The sequence below is a fragment of the Falco punctatus genome (assembly GCF_963210335.1).
Source record: "Falco punctatus genome assembly, chromosome: 3".
Classification (NCBI taxonomy): Eukaryota; Metazoa; Chordata; class Aves; order Falconiformes; family Falconidae; genus Falco; species Falco punctatus.
The window spans coordinates 38,547,245-38,566,411 of record NC_137582.1 but is presented as its reverse complement, the minus strand read 5'-3'; the positions used below and the strand labels follow the sequence as shown (position 1 = coordinate 38,566,411).

Here is a 19,167-nt window from a genome sequence, read left to right as displayed (position 1 = left end):
ACATGTATGGCACAGTATTAGTGCATATGACATTTTGGCATTTTCACAAATGTTTTCTCAGTTACATGCTATGTATTCTGTCTGTCAGATGCCAACATATTCATGTACAAATAAACAGCAGATTGTTTCATAACACTTGGTGAAGGGAGTTCCAGAAAAATACTAGAAAATGATTTGATATAATTGTTTGAAGGGAGATTAAAGAATGTGTAAAGGATCAAGTATAGGAGAGCAGTCCAAGAAAAATGGTGCAGTTCACTGACTGAAACATGGCTATTCCCTTTAGATGTCCCTTAAATCCTGTAAGTGGAAACAGACAAATACACAGAGGGGTTACAGGGAATCGAAAAATCTTGTGTTGGGAAGGAAGGAACAACATACATAGACCAAGAAATGGAGGAAAACTATTTGATAAAGTTGAATTCATATGCTGAGTGAATTCAAGGACAGTTTCCAATAGTAGGCAGGCAGGTTTCATATAGCTGAAAAGATTAAGGTGCTATACAGTACAGAAACTAGTGGTGGTATTTAAATTCTTGTAGTGGGATATTATTTGGAAACAGGAATGATTTAGAGAGGCAGAATAGTTTGCTAAAGCATTTATAGGTTATTAGATGATAAAAATTAAATTTGAAGGCTAGAAAATTAAGGTTACTGTAAAGAGGTAGTAAGGTACCTGGAAAACACTAGCTTGGCAAATACAATTTCTAAATCTTTTCTTCTTACAGAGAAACCTAAAGTTTATTATCATAACTGGTATGTTATGACACTACTATAGGAGAAAAATCCAGCCAAAATTGTAAATTTGCTCCAATTGAACCAACATAGTGCACAAATGTAAAAGTGTGGGGTTTTTTTTGTTGTTTGTTTTTTTACTTTTATGCTAACTATATCACCAATAAGTTGTTTTTAAACTGCTTTACAAATACTAACTACTTAAGGGATGGTGGCAGGTAAAGAGTGGAAAGAAGTGTGAGTCCTCCTGGGTATGTCTTGCTTCTGCTGTGAACAAGCAACGTTGGATACAATTGTCCAGGCTGTCCTTTGAGCTTTGAGGTTAACTAACAACTTGTAGTTAGATCCCTACTGTTTCCAAGTTAATTGGTCCACCTTCTCACATTCGTACAGAAATCATGCTGCCCTGGAAAGTCAGTTCAAACTTCCTGACATTAGACAGCATTTTCACAGGGGAAAAACCAAGGCATTTTCTTAAAGATCAAGATACTATAACCTTAGAGAAGTGGGCCCTAAAAGTATAATCTTGAAAATTTCCTGGATGTTTGTGTTTCCTTGATATGATGTGAAAGAAATAATAATTCTTGTAAGAATCAAAATGCAGTTTGCATCTGACTCTAGGTCAAAGTGTTAGATAACAGGCTATGTGGATATCCTGAGAGACTGTCACAGCATGGGGTAGTGAAGTGGTTTCTTATAAGACAATAAAAAGACAACAGACTAGAATTCTCTATTAATGTACCAGTAGAATGGAGAGGATATTCCTAATTAACGTTAAGATCATGCACAGCTCTTTGTGAATGCAGGGCCTAAGTTGTAGGGTCAGTAGAGCTTAGATGTAGTATAGAGACATGAGTACAAATGTGGAAAAAATTCAAATCTAGCCTTGATTTTCAACCATAGTGGAAAGTTTAGATTTATTTTTTTTTAATGAAAGAATTCTTTAATCTAGCAACCACCTAGAGCCCTGATGTCTGTACTTCTAGTCATTATAGAATCCTTATTCTTTTTGTTTTTCTTCCGAATTTATAGTTTATATCTAAAATATTTGATTTGTTTAATTCCTACCAGGAAGGTAAACACACCTCTTTTTTTTTTTTTTCCCCTTGTAAGACCATATAAAATTGTGACGCTACAAGTATTTTCTTTAGATTTTGCCTTTTTTTTTTTTTTTCCTGTTTGCCATTTTATGGAGTTACTGCTATATTATCACTGTTTTAGCTGTTATTTTTAAATTCAGAGGAAATCTGTGGGACCAATGAGAATACATTGATTTTCTCTAAAGGTACTTAGAAGAAAGAGGTCTAATAGAAATCCTTTTTCTGTTTAAGAGCTATGAAAAATGCAGTCTCACTTACAGGATAGTCAAAAGAAAATACAGGAAGTGTCCAGCAGAAGAATGAGACTTCAGTCTCCCTCTTTGTGATTTTTCATTGTGCCCATCGTGGTGAAGCTTGCAATTTCATGCTAAAGATTTGTAGTTAATGCTAGAACTTTTCTCGGACATAAGGGAATTTCAGCAATGTTCCACAATGGAGCAGAAGAGAAATAAGATAAAATGGCTCCAAATGAAATCCATTCTCTTTATTTTGGCTGAGTCAAACAGGAGGTAGCACTTTTCATGTGTTCATATGAGAAGGTGTTTGCTCTCTCCCCACCTCAAAAATAAGTTTTATCTGAGATTTTTTTCTAAAATGAAATGGGACTTGGGTCAATGCTTAGACTGTATGAGATACCAGACCTATATAAAAAGACAGGAGATCAGATTTCCTCCAATACTACACTTTGCAAAGGAAATCACAACCTTGATTTTGTACTGCTGGTAACTAAAAGGCAAAGAAGGATTAGAAGCATCTTGTATGTTTTCTATGTGCTCTTTTATATTTTTGAGGTGTCCCACTGCTTAATAGTGCTACCACTTTAGGTGAAACCCTTTCCTTAAGTCTGCACACAACTAGCTCTGCTTTGGTATCTTTGCCACAAAAAAGGCATTAAATATCCTGTAGAAAGTAGTCAAGAGAGAAAAGAAAATTCACAGTTTGAACTGGGACTGTTTTCGGGTTTCTGACTAGCAGCTGCCATTCTCATCATGAGGTCATTAATCCAGCTGAATGGGGTGTCAGTCTACTATATTACCACTTCTATACCTTTACAAATAGATCCCCTGATAGCAGATCTGGGTTCTTAAGCTCAACAGAAACTGGTTTCTGTGATTATAAAAACACTAAGGAAGAATTTTCTAGCATCTGTTAGAGCCTTCCACCCTCTCCTTGATAACCTTATTCCACGTTCTTTTTTGATCCAATGGTTGAGGTGGCTAAATTATTAGATTTATTTCAGAACTCAGCAGTCAAATGGTTTCTTGATTCATCACTGCATTTTTGGGCATCAGTTATTTACCTTAATTTTTAATAAATCACTGAACAATGTTATTTTTTCATTGTGTGCAGGTATGGGTACAATTGGGAAACTAAAACTAAAAAGTCAGGATTATCGCAGTTTACTGTAAATTAAAGTTATGAAAAGAATAAGATATTTTCACTGTTTAAAAAAGGCTTTTTTTTTTTTTTTTAGAAAAGAATGTAAAAATGGTGGTACCTGTGTGTTTGCTATATTTCTGAAAGATCTATCAGTTTGTGTACTGCATACATGTATGTATGTCTTTCAGACTCATATCAATCTGACACATGCAAAAACAGAAAAGACAAAGAAAACCTAGTATGAACTTCATGCAAATACAGTTACATCAGATGTTTTATATTACAGTTATATAGGAAAGTGTGCCATTTTGTAAAAGAAAACGTAGAAGATATGAAGTTCTTCTGAGTGCACCTTTCTAATTTAAAAAGCCCATTCATTTTCTGCTGTTAGATTATAGTTTGAATTCAAAGGAGTAATTCTTCAAAAAAAGAATCAGCCTTATTTGTTCAATTCTATATCAAGATTACCATGAATGTAAAACAATATAATGAAAATAATAGCTGAAGGAGTCTGCACACCCCTAGGTTTTTTTTCTGATTATTTTCTACAAAATCTCACCTTTATATATATTAATATAATTAAAATAAGAATGTCAGCTCCTGCTTTGAGTCTGACTTGGGCTTTATAAACTAGCTTGACTCTTGGAATTTTTCAGTACAATTGAAAATTAGGTATTAACTTTAAAAACAATGATAAATATTTATTTTTTTAGGCTGCTATTTTCCTGTTGCACTTTAAGGTATTCTAAAAGGGATGCTGTTTGGTGTTTGTTTAGAATACAGTTGTGAAAAAGAATTGTTTTTTATTCTCACAACAAACTTCCTTGTAAGCACCTGAAAAATATCAAGAATTTTAAAAAAGTAAATGTATGCTTAAGTCTGTTGCATACAGTTCTGTCCATGCTCGTACATTACAGAGGTAGTTTAATCACCCATAAGAAATTACTAGCTTCTCTGTTCGTGAAGCATGACATTTCAATTGCACAGCCAATAAAAGAATTACATGAAGAGGGCTGAAATGATTTACTGTATGGAAAGCCACAAGACCAAGGTTACCATGGTGAACTACCTTTCTGTGCATACAAGGTCAAGTGAGAGTGACCTGTCAGTGGACAACCTTCAGTGCTAACATAGTAATATATTGCACCAACAATGGTTTGTTGATCTGCTTTTTAAATAATTATAAACATTTTATTATTGGATATTTTTTCATTGCTGATTTTTTTACATGTGGACAATAATGAATGCAGAAATCATTTTATGCTTCAGTAACAGTAGTTTAACAGCATTAGATGAACATCTATGTTTAACAAATTTTTATGAATTGTAACTGTATACAGTAATGTTTCTCTAGGTATGTTCAGAGGTTAAAAAAAGCTTACCAAGGTTTTCCAGATATTTAATCTAGTGTGTATGAGATTCTAGTTGATGCTTTTCGTATTTTCTGACTCTGCATTATTGTATATTGCAGAATTCTTCATTCAGTTCCAATGGGGCTGGAGATAGGGAAGCAGGGAGCACTGCAAATAGTCTGTGTACAAATATTGTCAAAGAAAACATACAATTATAATTAAAATGTTTAGAAAAAAGTCTGAAAAGCAGGGAGTTCATCTAATGGTTCTCTGAAAAATATTTTGTTGATGCATAAAATGAGAGCTATACTAATAAATGTCTCTTGAATTACATATGCTGTAAGAAAATGAAACCCTTTGGGTTATGAATCTTGGATTTAAAGAAGCAGTCATCAAATATTTAAGATGAAAATGCAGTAACACATGCTAGCTGTCATGTGTAAGTTTGGTGAATGTTATGACAAGGTTTTTAAAACATTCATAGTCAGAGTATTTTTATAAAAATGTTCATTAATTCAAACAGACATTCATATCTGGCAACCTGCATTACAATCGAGATTTCTAGATGCATTAGAAATCTTTGTAAAGCCAAGAAAATATGGGTGAAATATATAGCAATCATGTTTAAATTATACATTATAAGCCATACCTATCGGTATGTTGTCATATTATGCATTAAATTTAGTGCATCAATCAGGTTGTTATAATTCTGATGTCGCCAAAAGGCACAAAATATGACAAACAGGACTAGGCATGTAGATATTATCATACTCAATAATTCAATGAGCATTTGTTTTATGTAAATTAACTCCTGTTAATAAAAATTACGCTCATTTATTACACCACTTCCATGTGATAATTAAAAAAATGTCCTTTTTCTTGCAAATCGTTACAAAATGTGAATAATGCATTTGTTTAATATCTTTATAAACAAAATCCTACCATCAGATTAGTTCTGGAAATGAAAGTGTTATTGATTTCTATAATAATTTCATAATACTGTTACATTGCAGGGCTGAAACTGCTAATCTTGTTTTTGTGGAGAACTCTATGCATTTAAAGCAGTGCTTGAACTCTCACATACAGCATATAAACAACATTAATTTGATACAGGCTGCTATTGTTGAATCTGCAGGAAAAGTACCTTTCAAAATATGGAGAATAAAAGAGGGAGATACTTCTAACTGTAGCTTTTAACATAATAAATACAACTATCTAATAAAACAGTGTTGCAGAAGAGTGGCTTTTCTCAACACATTCAAGCATATTGGGTGGTAATATACCAAAATTTCAATATGGTTTCGATCTTCTTAATTTATACTTGAAATATATATCAACTTGAGGAAAGTTTAGAGCTGTTGTCTTAATAAATCCCTGGCATGTCTATGATTATAAGTGATCTCTAAAGGAAAATGCAATATATCACTTGACCTTGTGTCTATTTTCCCATTAAAAAAAAATAATAAAAAAATAAAACCAGAAGCTTATTATTCCCTGCTTTTAATTCCAGAATGTTAGGGTTTATTGGATTTTCTTTTTTTCTCTTTATTTTTTTCTCTTTTCAATAATTAGACTTTCTTAAGACGTTAGTTTGCTGATCTTACTAGAACAGAAGACAGAAGTGAGTAGGTGTGTGGGAAATGACCTACAAGTTCTCTCCCCCATCCCACTGGGGAGGAAGGAGCAAGTGGCTGTGTGGTGCTTAGTTGCCAGCTGGGGTTAAACTGCAACAACTTTCAAAGTGTAAATAGCATCTAGGTACCATGGGTATATGCAGCATATAAATTACTAACTCAATGTGGAGGGATTTTTCTCAGTAAGGCTTGTACTTAAGTGCATACAAACTCTATATGCTGATGGAAAAGAAACAAAACACAGCAACAGGCAGCAACCTTTGTTCGGCAGGAGAGAGTATTAAGCACAAATCAAAGCAAGCAACAAATGTAAAAACATAAGTGAACAAAAATAGCATTTTAACCTGAAGATAAATCCTTACTACTTCTCCTTACAGCTATATAACTAGAATTCATACCCATGTGGAGAGAAAAAAGGAAGAGAAAAAGAATCTTTGTACGCTAAGGGTCACGTGCAACCTATGGCAAGTGCTACAGGTATGGCAAATCTGAGTCTCTTGAGTTATGTATGCAGCACTGAACATGGGAAGAGGATGGTTACACCATTTAATAGTGGTATATTTAAAGTAAGATGGCCTCACCTATATTTAGGGGAAGATGAAACTTGGATATAGTAATACCCTTAACTATTCAAAATGTTTTCATAAGCTACTAAGTAAAACTTCTGGGAAGTGTTAATTTTCTAAAAGCATTTTCTCTTACATAATCCTTTTGTCTTTTCATGATCTATATGTTTTTCTCTGACTGCAGTTTTTTTTCTACAGATCTGCTGAATTGGCACTGCCAGTTCATGTAACAGTAATACTTCATACAGCTTCCAAAAATTTGGCAAGGACTTCTGAATAAGTATTTTTGGATAAATCTGTATGTAACTTATAAAGTATATTTAGTGGATAGATGTTGCATTCTATAATAGCATCTGATACTTACCATAAGGGTCTTTAATTGTGAATGTCATTATTATTTTCATTATGAGGAAGACACTTTGAAAAAAGAAAAAAAAAAAAAAAAAAAAAAGAATGGTCCAGATGAAGTTTCTCGCTTTGAATTCTCTTTCTTGGAAAACTGCAGGTACATGTTCATAATTTGACAGCACTGCATTATGGATTAGCTAGTGAAGGCTATTCTACAGTGAGCTCTGCAGTCATCTCATTGACCTCCTTGAAGCATATAATCTCTGTGACACCAACACTGCTGCCAAACTCATGTTTAAGTGTTGCAGCTAACCAAGTTTTTAAAAGAATTGTATTTAAAACTCAGACATGAATGTTGAATTCTGAAAAAAGTAAGTTTATAAATAACGTGTTTTGTAATTCCTAAGGCTATAAGGAAAATAATTGAGAAGCACTGATTCGGGTTTTTCTACTGTATAAACAAAACCTTATTTTAGATGTTAATGAATTAATAGTGTATTCATATACACTGATGACCTATATGTGAAGTATTAACAATGCAATTTAAAATGTCTAAAGGATTAAGTTCCTTAAATATTTTTAATAGAAAAAGATTGTCTATAAAACAGAAATAGTTTGTGCAATAAAGTATTTAAATACATAAATTAGTTGTATACTTTAGGGGAGAAGAGTTGCCTAAGTTGAGAATACAAAACTCTAGAAAAGTACTTAAATCTAAATACAAACTCAAGGTCTGTTTAAAAGTAGATTGTGCATTTCCAAAGATAACTCGAGTGTGAATGTATTGTTTTGCTGGCACAGACTTACTAGGTAGATGAAGGAGCCTGTATCCTTTCAATTCTCCTCTGTTTGCATAATATTGTCATATGACATAATAACAGTAATATGATGCAAAGGGTACTTCTACTTCAGTTCCTGGCTACAGGAGCTGAATCAGGTGATGAATAACCTACGTACAAGTACCAAATTCCACTTTGGATATAAAGAAGAGATGAGTTTAGAACAGAAGGAGGAAGGAAGCAAACTGTAACCTAAAGAAAATGGACCTTTACATAACCCTTGAATAGCTGCAATATATTATATCCCCACTCAAATACTTTTTCTGCTGTCACTATCTACTTTGTATCCCTTCTTTGTCCAGGTTTTCCATACTGTCTCACCTTAATGTCAGTTTTCCTTAGGTGTATCTTTTACATTCTAAATTGCCCCCAAATCTCTGTGTTTACCTATCTGTCTTGGATTCTGAGTGCCAGTCCCTTTTTCTAGCTTTGTCTTCCATCTATTGTTTTATTAGTACTTATTTTCCACCCCAGGTGACCTTGCTTTTCATCACATTATTTCTACACCAAATGCTTTGGTTGCCCTTAGCGCTAACCTTTATATTCACAACTCCCCTTGTATTTGTTCATAAAAATGAGGAAAAACAGTCAGTGAAAAGTTCATTCAAAGCAAAGATCAAAATCCCTGGATGTAGTAGAATTGAACTTTTAAAGGTATTATTTATTGACATATTTATTTATGTAGTCGCTTTCTTTGTGTTTTTTTCCATGTTTGTGGACTTTGCCCTTGCCTACTACAAAAAATATAATTTTTACTTTTATACAAAAGTCCAAAAGTTCTCATGTTTTTGTCTTTTGACTTTTGCTCATTTATTCTTAGGAGTTATGGTATTAATATTGGTAACGTACTGTTATCGATCCATTTCACATCTTTTCCTGATTTGTAAACAGAGGGTTTTTTCAAGTTTAGAGTCATTCAGCAATGGATCGGGATCCATTTTTTTGTGGACGAATCCAGTCAAAAATATTGAAAACAACATGTAAACTAAGTCCAGTTTAATCCCATGCGGGTTAAGCTGGTCTGTATTTTGGGGTTCACTCCTATATTATCAGCAAAATGCAGAAAATAAAAATGTATTTCAGTAGAGGCTGAACTAAGATACATGTCTCTCATACTTGAGCTGTTTTCTTTCTCTGTGCTATTTGTTTCAATCTGCACAGCTGTTCATTCAAGAATGTATAGATTTTGGAAGGCACACCTGGATTTACAGCTCATCTTTCAGATCCATGTTCCTTTCTTTGAAAAAGTTCATTGGAATAACATTGCTGGCATTGTGTCCTTAAGCAGTTCAGATATAACTACCCCCAGTGACATGCTTACTGCATTTCCGTATACAGGATGACTTTCAGCCTAAGAAACATTTGTAAGACTACTCCTACCAAAACCAAAATGATCAATTATTTTATACTGGTCCAGTTTTCAGCTTCATTTCTTTCTTCAAGTCAGCTGAGGGATATTTCTGCGTTACCAGAAGATGCCATTTCAGTTTACATCTTAAACTATACTTTGTCCCCAGATGATGTTGTAAAATGAATTGCATTCAGGCAGAGGCTTCTCAAGCACAACTGCTTCATTTAACAGCAGCATATAAAGATTCAACTCCCAATACCTGGAGTTATTTCTTCGCTAACAGTTATAGCGTCAGACTTAAACTGGAAATGTGTTTTGGAGAATGCAGGTTTTCTGAGCCAATTAACTTATATTGTGAAATATACAGCATAACAATTTTTTCTGTTTTAAGCAAAGGCATCTAAGAAACTTAAAAAACTCAGAAGTCTTCTGTCAACTTCTGAGATAAGAATAAAAAACTAAATTCAGGGTTTCTCTGAGACTTTTGGTAATTTCAAATGGAGCAAGAATTCCTGTCTTCATCTCTTTGTCTTCCAGAAGTTTTCTAACAAACTTAATCACAGTTAATCTTTAAAATTCTGTAGACTATAGTAGAAAGGGAATAGAAAATTCCGTATTGATGTGAACTTCTGTGAAATTCTACCATTACAGAAATCTTACTGTGAGGACTCAGAAGTGATATACTGTGCACTACATTTTTAAAAAAGCTGACTATACATTTCTTATTTCATCTGAGTGCTTTCTAAGTGTTCATGGATACTGTTACAGAAGAGCCTTCTCATTTAGAGAAATCTTGTCAAGAGTGTATTGATAAGGAAGAAAGGCATAAAAGGATTAATTACCTGCTCAAGAAAACCAAGACCTGTGACAGAAGTGAAACTTCTGAGATTCTGAGAAGAAGGACCAATGTTTCCTCCTAGTGTTGACTGGGTTTCTAAATGACGTGGACCTACATGATTTTTTAAACTCCTCATTTTGTTCTGTTTTCTGTAAACTCCTCATTTTGTTCTCAATCTCTTTCCTGAGAAGACTCAAGGAAGAACTTAATTATGCTAACTGAAGTAGTTTACAATGCTCAGGTTTGTTTTTTTTTTTTTTTTTTGAGGTAGTAGAAAATAGCTAGTAAAGAGGTGAAGACAGATTAAAGGAAGGCATTCACTGGATCCAGAAAACACCCTCCCTGAAAAACTGGAAGCTGATGAGTCATTGATTTTAAAAAATGTCAATATTTCTTGACATTAGTAATTTTACTTACTGTTGTCTGGTCTTGTACAGTATCTCCCTTATGAAAGTGTATTGAGAAAGGTTACTTTCACAAATATGACTTTTTAGTTGGTCTTTCAATTTGGTTGTGTCATGCATGCAGCAGGAATTGCATGGATAGCTGAGAGTGTTTAAGTTTTTCATATTTCAGAGCTGTTAGAAAACCAGAAAAAATCAGTGTCATCCATGGTGAATTATACTTTTAGATTCTGATGGGGAAAAAGGCTAAGCCAAATTATTTCAGATTTTGAGGGTTTTTTTAGAGGAATCCCAGAATATAATGATGAATGAACAGCCAATGTATTTTATGTACTTCTCTTTAGGGCTCATTTTTGCCATCTTTTTTATTCACTCTCATGTGCAAGAAGGTCATGTGCCTTCAGTAAGTGAGCATAGCCCAGGCTATACTATTTCCTTGTTGATTGTATGTGATGTAATATCAGTTCAGTCCTTGATGTTTTTCCAGATTACGGAGACTAGCATGAAATACAGGCATATTACACTCATTTTAGACTAGAGAAATGTGTATAATGAGAAAATAACTTTAAAACCTAGCCAGTAAAATGTTTTCATCCTCAACTAAGACCATGGTCTTTTCATTCGCGGGGTGGCAGAGGGTCTGCTCTGCTCTTAGGGTTAGAAAATTCAGGAGCAGCCAAAATTATTTTTTCATTTGCAGTTGGTTTTTTTCTGTTGTAGCTTTAGCTGTTGATGTTAAATTTTCATCCCATCACTAAAGATTAGAAAACTGCTTTAATTTTTGCATTAAACATTGATATTATGTTCAGGATGTCATGCCACTGTAGACATCTTTCTGTTTTCTGTAAGAAAGGAGACTGCATTATATACCTTACTTCTATTAGTGATGGAGGTTATCAATGAGTCCAATATTGCTAAACCTTTGGAATATTTAAACCTATACTAAATCTATACACCTCATAAGAATCTTCTTCAGTGACCATATGTTAATATCACAGAATCCCAAATAATGGTTGGGTTTAGAAGGGACCTCTGGAGACCATCTAGTCCAACCCCTACTAAAGCAGGTTCACCTGAGCAAGTTGCACAGGGTCACGTCTAGGTTGCTTTTAAATGTCTCCAGAGAAGGAGACTCCACAGCCTCTATGTGCAGCCTGTTCCAGTGCTCTATCACCCTCAAGGTAAAGAAGTTTTTCCTCACATTCAGACGGAACTTGCTGTATTACAATTTGTTCCCGTTGCCCCTTGTCCTGTCACTGGGCACCACTGAAGAGCCTGGCCCCATCCTCTTGGCACCCACCCTTAAGATATCTGTAGACATTGATAAGATCCACTCCCAGCCTTCTCTTCTCCAGGCTAAACAGGCCCAGCTCTCTCGGCCTTTCCTCATGAGGGAGATGCTCCAGTCCCTTAATTATCTTTGTAGCCCTGCACTGGACCCTCTCCAGTAGTTCTCTGTCTCTCTTAAACTGGGGATTCCCAGAACTGGACACAGGACTCCAGATGCAGCCCCACCAGGGCAGAGCAGAGGGGGAGGATCACCTCTCTTTACCTGCAGGCCATATTGTTCCTAACGCACCCCAGGATCCCACTGGCCTTCTTGGCCACCAGGACACACTGCTGGCCCATGGGCAGCTTGCTGCCCAGCAGGACTCCCAGGTCCCTCTCCACAGAGCTGCCTTCCAGCAGGTCAGCCCCAGCCTGTGCTGGTGCATGGGGCTGTTCCTCTTCAGGTGGAGGACCCTACACTTGCCTTTGTTGAACTTCATGAGGTTCCTCTCTGCCCAGCCCTCCAGCCTGCCCAGGTCTCGCTGAATGGCAGCACAGCCTGCTGGTGTGTCAGCCACTCCTCCCAGCTCTGTACCATCAGCAAATGTGCTGAGGGTGCACTCGGTCCCTTCTTCCAGGTCATTGATGGACAAGTTGAAGAAGACTGAAGCTGGTGCTGACCCCTGGGGAGCATGGCTAGCTACAGGCCTACAGCTAGAGTCAGTGCCACTGATCACAACCCTGTGAGTTCTGCCGTTCAGCCAGTTGTCAATCCACCTCACTGTCCCCTCACCTAATTACCTATGAGGTTGTTATAGGAGACAGTGTCAAAAGCCTTTCTGAAGTCAGGGTAGACAACATCCACCGCCTTCCCCTTGTCTACCCAGCCAGTCATTCCATCATAGAAATCTATTTAGGTTGGTCAGGCATAATTTCCCCTTGGTGAATCCATATTGACTACTCCTGATAACCTTCTTTTCCTCCACATGCTTAGAAGTGAAGGAAGTTAGCAAACCATTTTGGGTGTAAGAAATCTAAAAGTTTTTATCTTCCAGTTAATGGTCAAGATGTTAAAACTAACCAATTTTTTTTATATATATTGAGACTAAAAGCTAATACAGAATAAAAAAAAAATAATATAGAAACAGTAAAGAGGAAAGTGAAAGAATAATGAATACAGAAAAAAAAACCCATCCCTTTGAAATATTGATAGCTGTTTTATAGCTCTTGGTCTCCAAAACAGCTTTTTCATATATTCAGTTGTTCTCAGCAGGGATCATTATAATTTCAAAGTTTTTTATTTTAGTCTTCCTTTTATTCCTTTAGTTTTCAGGAAGATATTAACAATAATTACCCACAAACACTGACATAAAGGTGTCCCTTGATGCCTATCCAAATGAGTGGTCAATAAAGAGATTAACAGAGTAATACTCACTCTATACATGCACACCTCTGTAGAAAGGTAAAGTTCTTTTCAAGTACCTAGGTGTGAAGTTGAATGTTCAGTGTCAAGTTACGTGTCTACAGATCATAAAGTTTGTTGAAGTGACTGGCGAGTCAATAGTCATTACAGCCTCTTTGCTTGTAGAAAGGTTCCATTCAGCCAAATGCAGTTGCTCAACTGACCTTTTGGTCAACAGCTACAATTAAAGGCTGTATCTCCTGTACAAGATAGATGAGAACATAGTCTTCAATGCTAACAATAATAGAAAAAAGTTCCTTGCAGATCTGTCTTTTTTTTTCTTTAGGTTCCCACAATGTTGGATTATCTGCCTAAACTGATAAGAATCCATTCTCGCTCACCTCTTTTAAGGTCCACACAAGGTCCATTTTAATTTACCACTCTTCTGTTGATCAGGCTTCTGCTTTCCTCTCATCCTGCAGTTCAGATATTTCTTGAGGAGTGTTTTAAAATTGTCTGCTTTTAGACACCCTATGATCTGGTGGGACTTAAAATCAGAATGATAGATATATTATTATGTCTCCTTTGAAAATATTAAATTCCTCTAGGTATGAAAGTTGCTTTCTTCTTGCCATAGGACAAATTCAGTTATATGAAGGATGACTCTTCTTGCATCTGTTTTTCAGAGGGATGATCTTTCTTCTAACGTAGCCAAATTTTCTCTCCTTTTGTCTGTAACAGTTAAACCAAGCTTCCAGTTTTCTTTCTTGAACTTGAGACCTCTGAAATAAGCATTTACCTTTCATATGTTCAAAGTCAAGGACATTTTGATATTCACAGCCATCAGGAAATTTCCTGTGCTGTTAATTTTCCAAATTTAGCCGTTTCTACTCAATGGCTGTCCAGAAGGGTAGTGGCCTGAATTGAGTTTTACTATGAAACTGCTGAAATGGATCCCCTTAATAAAATCAGGGCATATTCCACTAGACATCAGACAATATTACTGGCATTGTTGGGAAATCTTTCTCATAGCTCTCTGTTGTACTGTCACTAGGTGCAATATTATTTTGGGTTGCTGAGGGCCAATATGGTTCTACATTTGCTGATTGCTTTAAGTGCTCCAAAACTGCTCTGCTACGTAGTTGATAAAGCATTTTATTGGAGTTATCTAAAGTGTGAATGTGCATTTGGACTATAAATAGAAGAAAGAGAAGCTGCATACCTGTAAAAGATAATCTTTGAGATTTTGGGTCAAAAAGCACAAGTTTTCTGGCTGATTTTCTCTTTCAAAGCTCTTTGATGTTTCCAGATGTACATTCCTTTAGATGAATAGGAATAGAAATGCTTTTACCTTATATATCTATATGCTGGGCGTAAGCAATTGTAGAACATGAATGTGTCCTGTGTGAGTAGAAGGAAAATAAGGCTGTCTTCAAGTAGCAAAATGTAACTGCAGTCTTTACGTTACTGTACATATGGTTGTTTCAAGAGCTCCCATTTTTTTAGATGCTGCTCTTATTGCTGATGAGACTCACTATTTTTTGGGTAAGTTATCTTCAAGTACAATACGTGCCTTTGGATTTTGAGAATTATGTTAGGAGGAAGGGCTTCCCATGTTGAGTTATGCACATGCACTTGTTGCACCTGAACAGTCAGCATGGGCATCATGATTGACTAATCTGATTGCCTTCTTTGTTGGAATGGTTGCTTACATGGGCCAGAGAGAGCCTGTAGTGTAATTCAACTTCAGCAAGACTTTTAAAACTTTTTCAACTGTATTTTTATTTATAAACTGAGATAATGAGTTGGATGAATGGGTTGGTAGATGGATTGAAAAATGATCAGGCGTTAGGACTCGGAGGATAGTAATTAATGGCCTAGCTTCCAGATGACAACCAGTCAATACTGCAGCCTTTCTTATTCAGTTATTTTCATCAATGATTGGGATGACGAGATAGAATGGACCTTCAGCAAATTTGCACATGAGGCTAAATTGGGAAAAGAAGGTTAAGTGATGTGCTGGACAGAAAAATGTTGAGAAACTTAGGGACCAGACCAACAGAAACCTAATAAAGCTTAAAGGGAGAAGTGCAAAGTCCCGCACTTCAGACAGAATAACCAAGTGGTACAGCCTGGGAACTAATTGACTTAGTATCAGCTCTGCTTAAAAGGAGAGGTTATAGTGGGTTGCAAGCTGAGTGTGAATGGAATGCCATCATCACAAATAAGGCAAACTGGACTACATTGGAAGGAGTGTGGAGAATATACCAGGGAAAGTTATTATTTCTTTGTGCTTCACACTGAGGGGGCTGTAACTGGAGTATTTTGTTCATATAGGCCTTACAGTTTAGGAAGGGTGTTGAAAAACTGAAAAGGATCCAAAAGAGGCCTATCAAGAAGATAACATGGTTGGAGACCTGGAGCACATGATCTTCAATGAGAGGTGGCTTAGCCTGGTGAAAGAAAGGCTAAAGAGACCTTTGATAGCATTTCTTTGATAGCAGGAATTTGAAGGTAAACTACAAAGATGATGGAGCTAATTCTTCTTAGTGGTGGTATTTGGTATAATAAAAGACAAAAGCCACAAGTTTCAGCTTCAGCGTGGATGTTAGAAAAAATGATTCACCAGGAGGGTCATGCTGACTGGAACAGTTTATGAAGCTAGGTGATGGAATCTCCATCTTTGGGGTTTTTTGAAACTTGTCTAGACAAAGCCAAAGCCAAAGCTGACCCAGTCTAGTACTGGTTGTGGTCCTACTTTGATTGAGTTGTTCAAGTAGGTGACCACTAGACATCCCTTGTAATCAATGTTTCTATGATTCTATGCCTTGTACTACTGGATACTTGCATACTTCAGTTGTCCTTGTACTCCAGATTGGGTGAAAAAACATAGTCAGGGACTGTGGCCACTGTGTTTATTACACATGTAGACATGGTAGTATAGGAATTCCGTGATTAATTAAATATTTCCTTTTCTTCCTGGAAGCATCGAAAGATTTACATATGGAGACAACAAAAGCTTTACTGTCATAATCCCTGAAGAGTAGCAGGAAATATGTTTTGTTAGCTCTGTTCCCTGGGATTCCTAATAGTGTTTGTATAAATTAAAAACTGTTAATAGCAGAACACTGTAATTGATTAGCTTCTGTATGTTTACAGCTCTCTTTAATTGCTTAAAAATGCCATTTGTCAGCTTCATGTTCTATTGACAATGTTATCGATTTATCTGATTTGGGCTTTGTCTTGTCTCTCGTACATAAAACTCACATATGCAGTTCAAATGGGAAATGACTCTATTGATTTCCTTAACTTGAGCCCAAATGCTAAAGATTTTTGGATAAGCTTTCTCATTACTTAAGCCAAAATCAATAAGAGAGAGCATCTTTTAATGAAAGAGCAGTTTGAGCAACGTACTTCAGAAATGGGGTCCTGTTCATCCTATGCTTTACAAATCGATCTCCTTGGTTCCTTAAGTGAGGTCCAATTGGTTGACATTGTGGTTTGTCTTTGTGTGTAAACTTGCAGCTTCAGAAAAGAGAAGCTGAGCTACAGAGACAGCAGAAGGAAACACTTTGTAACAGAAAAAGGACAATCATTTTCCTGAGGTACTACACAATGTGTTGTAAGTGTGCTCTGTAAAATTCTGGCTTTTTATAGCCATTTTTAAACTATATAATTTATAGAAAAAACAATAATATGCTTTTCAGTCCTATCTCTTTCTCTATTATTATTCCTTTGTGTGTTGTTACTACACTATTTAAAAATATTATATACTTAAATGATACAAGTAGTTAATTTGGAAATATCACCGTCTTTTTTGATTTTTCTACATAAAATACTATCACAGACTGCAGTCCAATCATATTGCTTTGTTAACCTGTTAATTTGTTCTGGTTTTGTTTCAGCTCTAGCCTCAAGAAATTAGACTTAGTGGCTCCAGACTAACCTGTGTAAAATGGAATATGAGATAAAAAATGGAGAGCTGAAGTTGAAGAGGTACAGAATGAACCTGGTATATCCAGCTAGTTATATGGGCAGGCCAAATGTTCAGGTACTGTACTAAGATATCATTAACTGCCAAGAACTACATAAATTAAGCTGATTATGCCTTCACTTAATTAACTGAGAATGACCTATTGATGTATAGGCAGAGCAAGTTAGAGACTACATGCTGCACTGTACTGAATTTATAGGTTTTCAATTAGTCCTACTATTGACTCAGACTACTTAGAAAAGGAGTTTACTTTTATGTTTTGTAGCAGGTTTTTAAATTAGTAAGTTATTTGAAAACAGTCTGTTTGTATGTTCTTGGATTATGTGAAAAATGATCCAGTGAAAATTGTTTATTCATCTAAATCTATAGTTTTTACCTCATGTCTGATTAACACCTATACAATATTTGTTTTTTTAAACTGCTGTTATGACTTGTTGTAAGTCTTGTTTATTCATCTCCAAATTTTAGTCATAATAGTTTTAGAAATTATCTAATCAGATCAGTCGTTCAAATAGTATTTTAAAGAAATGAAAGGAAAAATTCCACAGAAATCTGATAATTTTATTACAAAATTATTTACATATTTTCTTTTTAAAAAAAAGTCCATTAGCTGCCATTTTAGTTAAGCCCTATTTGAAAAAGAAGTTTTTAGTCTTATATACATTACCTGATAAAGATTTACTAAATGTATTAAATAATCTCAGTAATATATTTACAGATTTTGTTCAAAGGAAAATGTGAATTTGTCTCAGGCAGGGATTTTTGTTATGCAGAACTGTGGTTATTATTATACAGTTAGTATTTGGTTACAAATTGATGTCCACTGTAGACATGCTTAGAAACAATCATGCAGTTAGAAACCAAAGACAGGAAAAAAATACAGCTGTTAATTAGTAATACTGCTGCAAATTTTGGAGAAAAGTAATAAGCTTAAAAATGTTAGCATGTAATAGTAGAACAGTTACATCATGTTGATGAATCTTCTGTAATGTTTCTATTTTAAAAGAGATTTTTAACACAAAGAGAATAACAAACTATCCTATAGATAAGACTGTTTATTTAATATACCAAGGAAAATAAAACATCATGTATGCTTAGTAAAAAAGACCCTGAATATTCATGTTTGAGTCCCTGAACAGTTTTATTTAGCTCATTCTTAAGTATAGATTTTAGGGAGTAATGTAGCTGCTTTACAGGCTTTGGTTGTCCAGGATACATTTCTGTGACCAAAATTAGTGTGAAATCTGCATTTTTTAAAAAATGGTACACTAAATGGAAGGATATGTACAGTCTTACCATCCCCTGGGACTAGGTTGCTGTCTTTATTCATGTAGTTCTCTTTAATCTTTTAGAAAATTAAGAAAATTTAAGTACATAGATTATAATATGTAACTATATTTTTTTAAAGATTAATTTTCAGTTTTTAAAATGGCAATGATTCTTAGATTTGAGGTTTTTATCTTGGTGCATGCCTGTGATATTCAGTTACCTTATGCCATAGCATTTGTCTGAGGATTTATGGTTAAACCTACACTTTGTAATTCAGTGATCGCTTTATTAAAATATTTCCTGATGTTTTCCCAGTCTATATTGGAGATGACTACATTGTCTACAAATATGGCACTTAGTTTTCCTTCAAATGTGGTCCATAAGCCTTTGGTATGGACTGTCACACATGGAACACAAAATGCATTGTGGTAAATTGATATAGGTCCTTGACTTCACTACAGTAGGACTGTAGTGGCAGCCCCAACATCTGGTGCTCAGCTGCTGTCCAGCTGCTTTGAATATTCACTGACTGACCAAGCCCAGTCTCTCTTTTGTTCCCCTTATTGACATGTGCGTTAACACGTGCAACTTGTTATTCTCCTATATGATCACTTCCATAATTGTTTTGTTGACTTGTTTACTGAATCATTTATTGTGTTATTGGTAAGTGGCTTATGAGTTCTACC

General features: G+C 35.3%; 1 long non-coding RNA gene across 7 annotated transcripts in view; it reads left to right on the top strand.

The window, feature by feature from the left end:
• The first annotated feature begins 651 nt into the window (after positions 1–651).
• The window catches only part of LOC308061424, a 58,154-nt gene continuing 39,638 nt past the window's right edge, over positions 652–19,167 (top strand). For 3 of the 7 annotated variants that reach the window (XR_013927220.1, XR_013927221.1, XR_013927222.1), the window contains exon 1: positions 8,097–17,269. This is a non-coding gene — a long non-coding RNA (uncharacterized lncRNA). Of the gene's footprint in view, positions 6,679–8,096; positions 17,270–19,167 lie in introns of those variants that run through there. The other 4 variants (XR_013927217.1, XR_013927216.1, XR_013927218.1 and 1 more) reach the window with 4 other exon arrangements.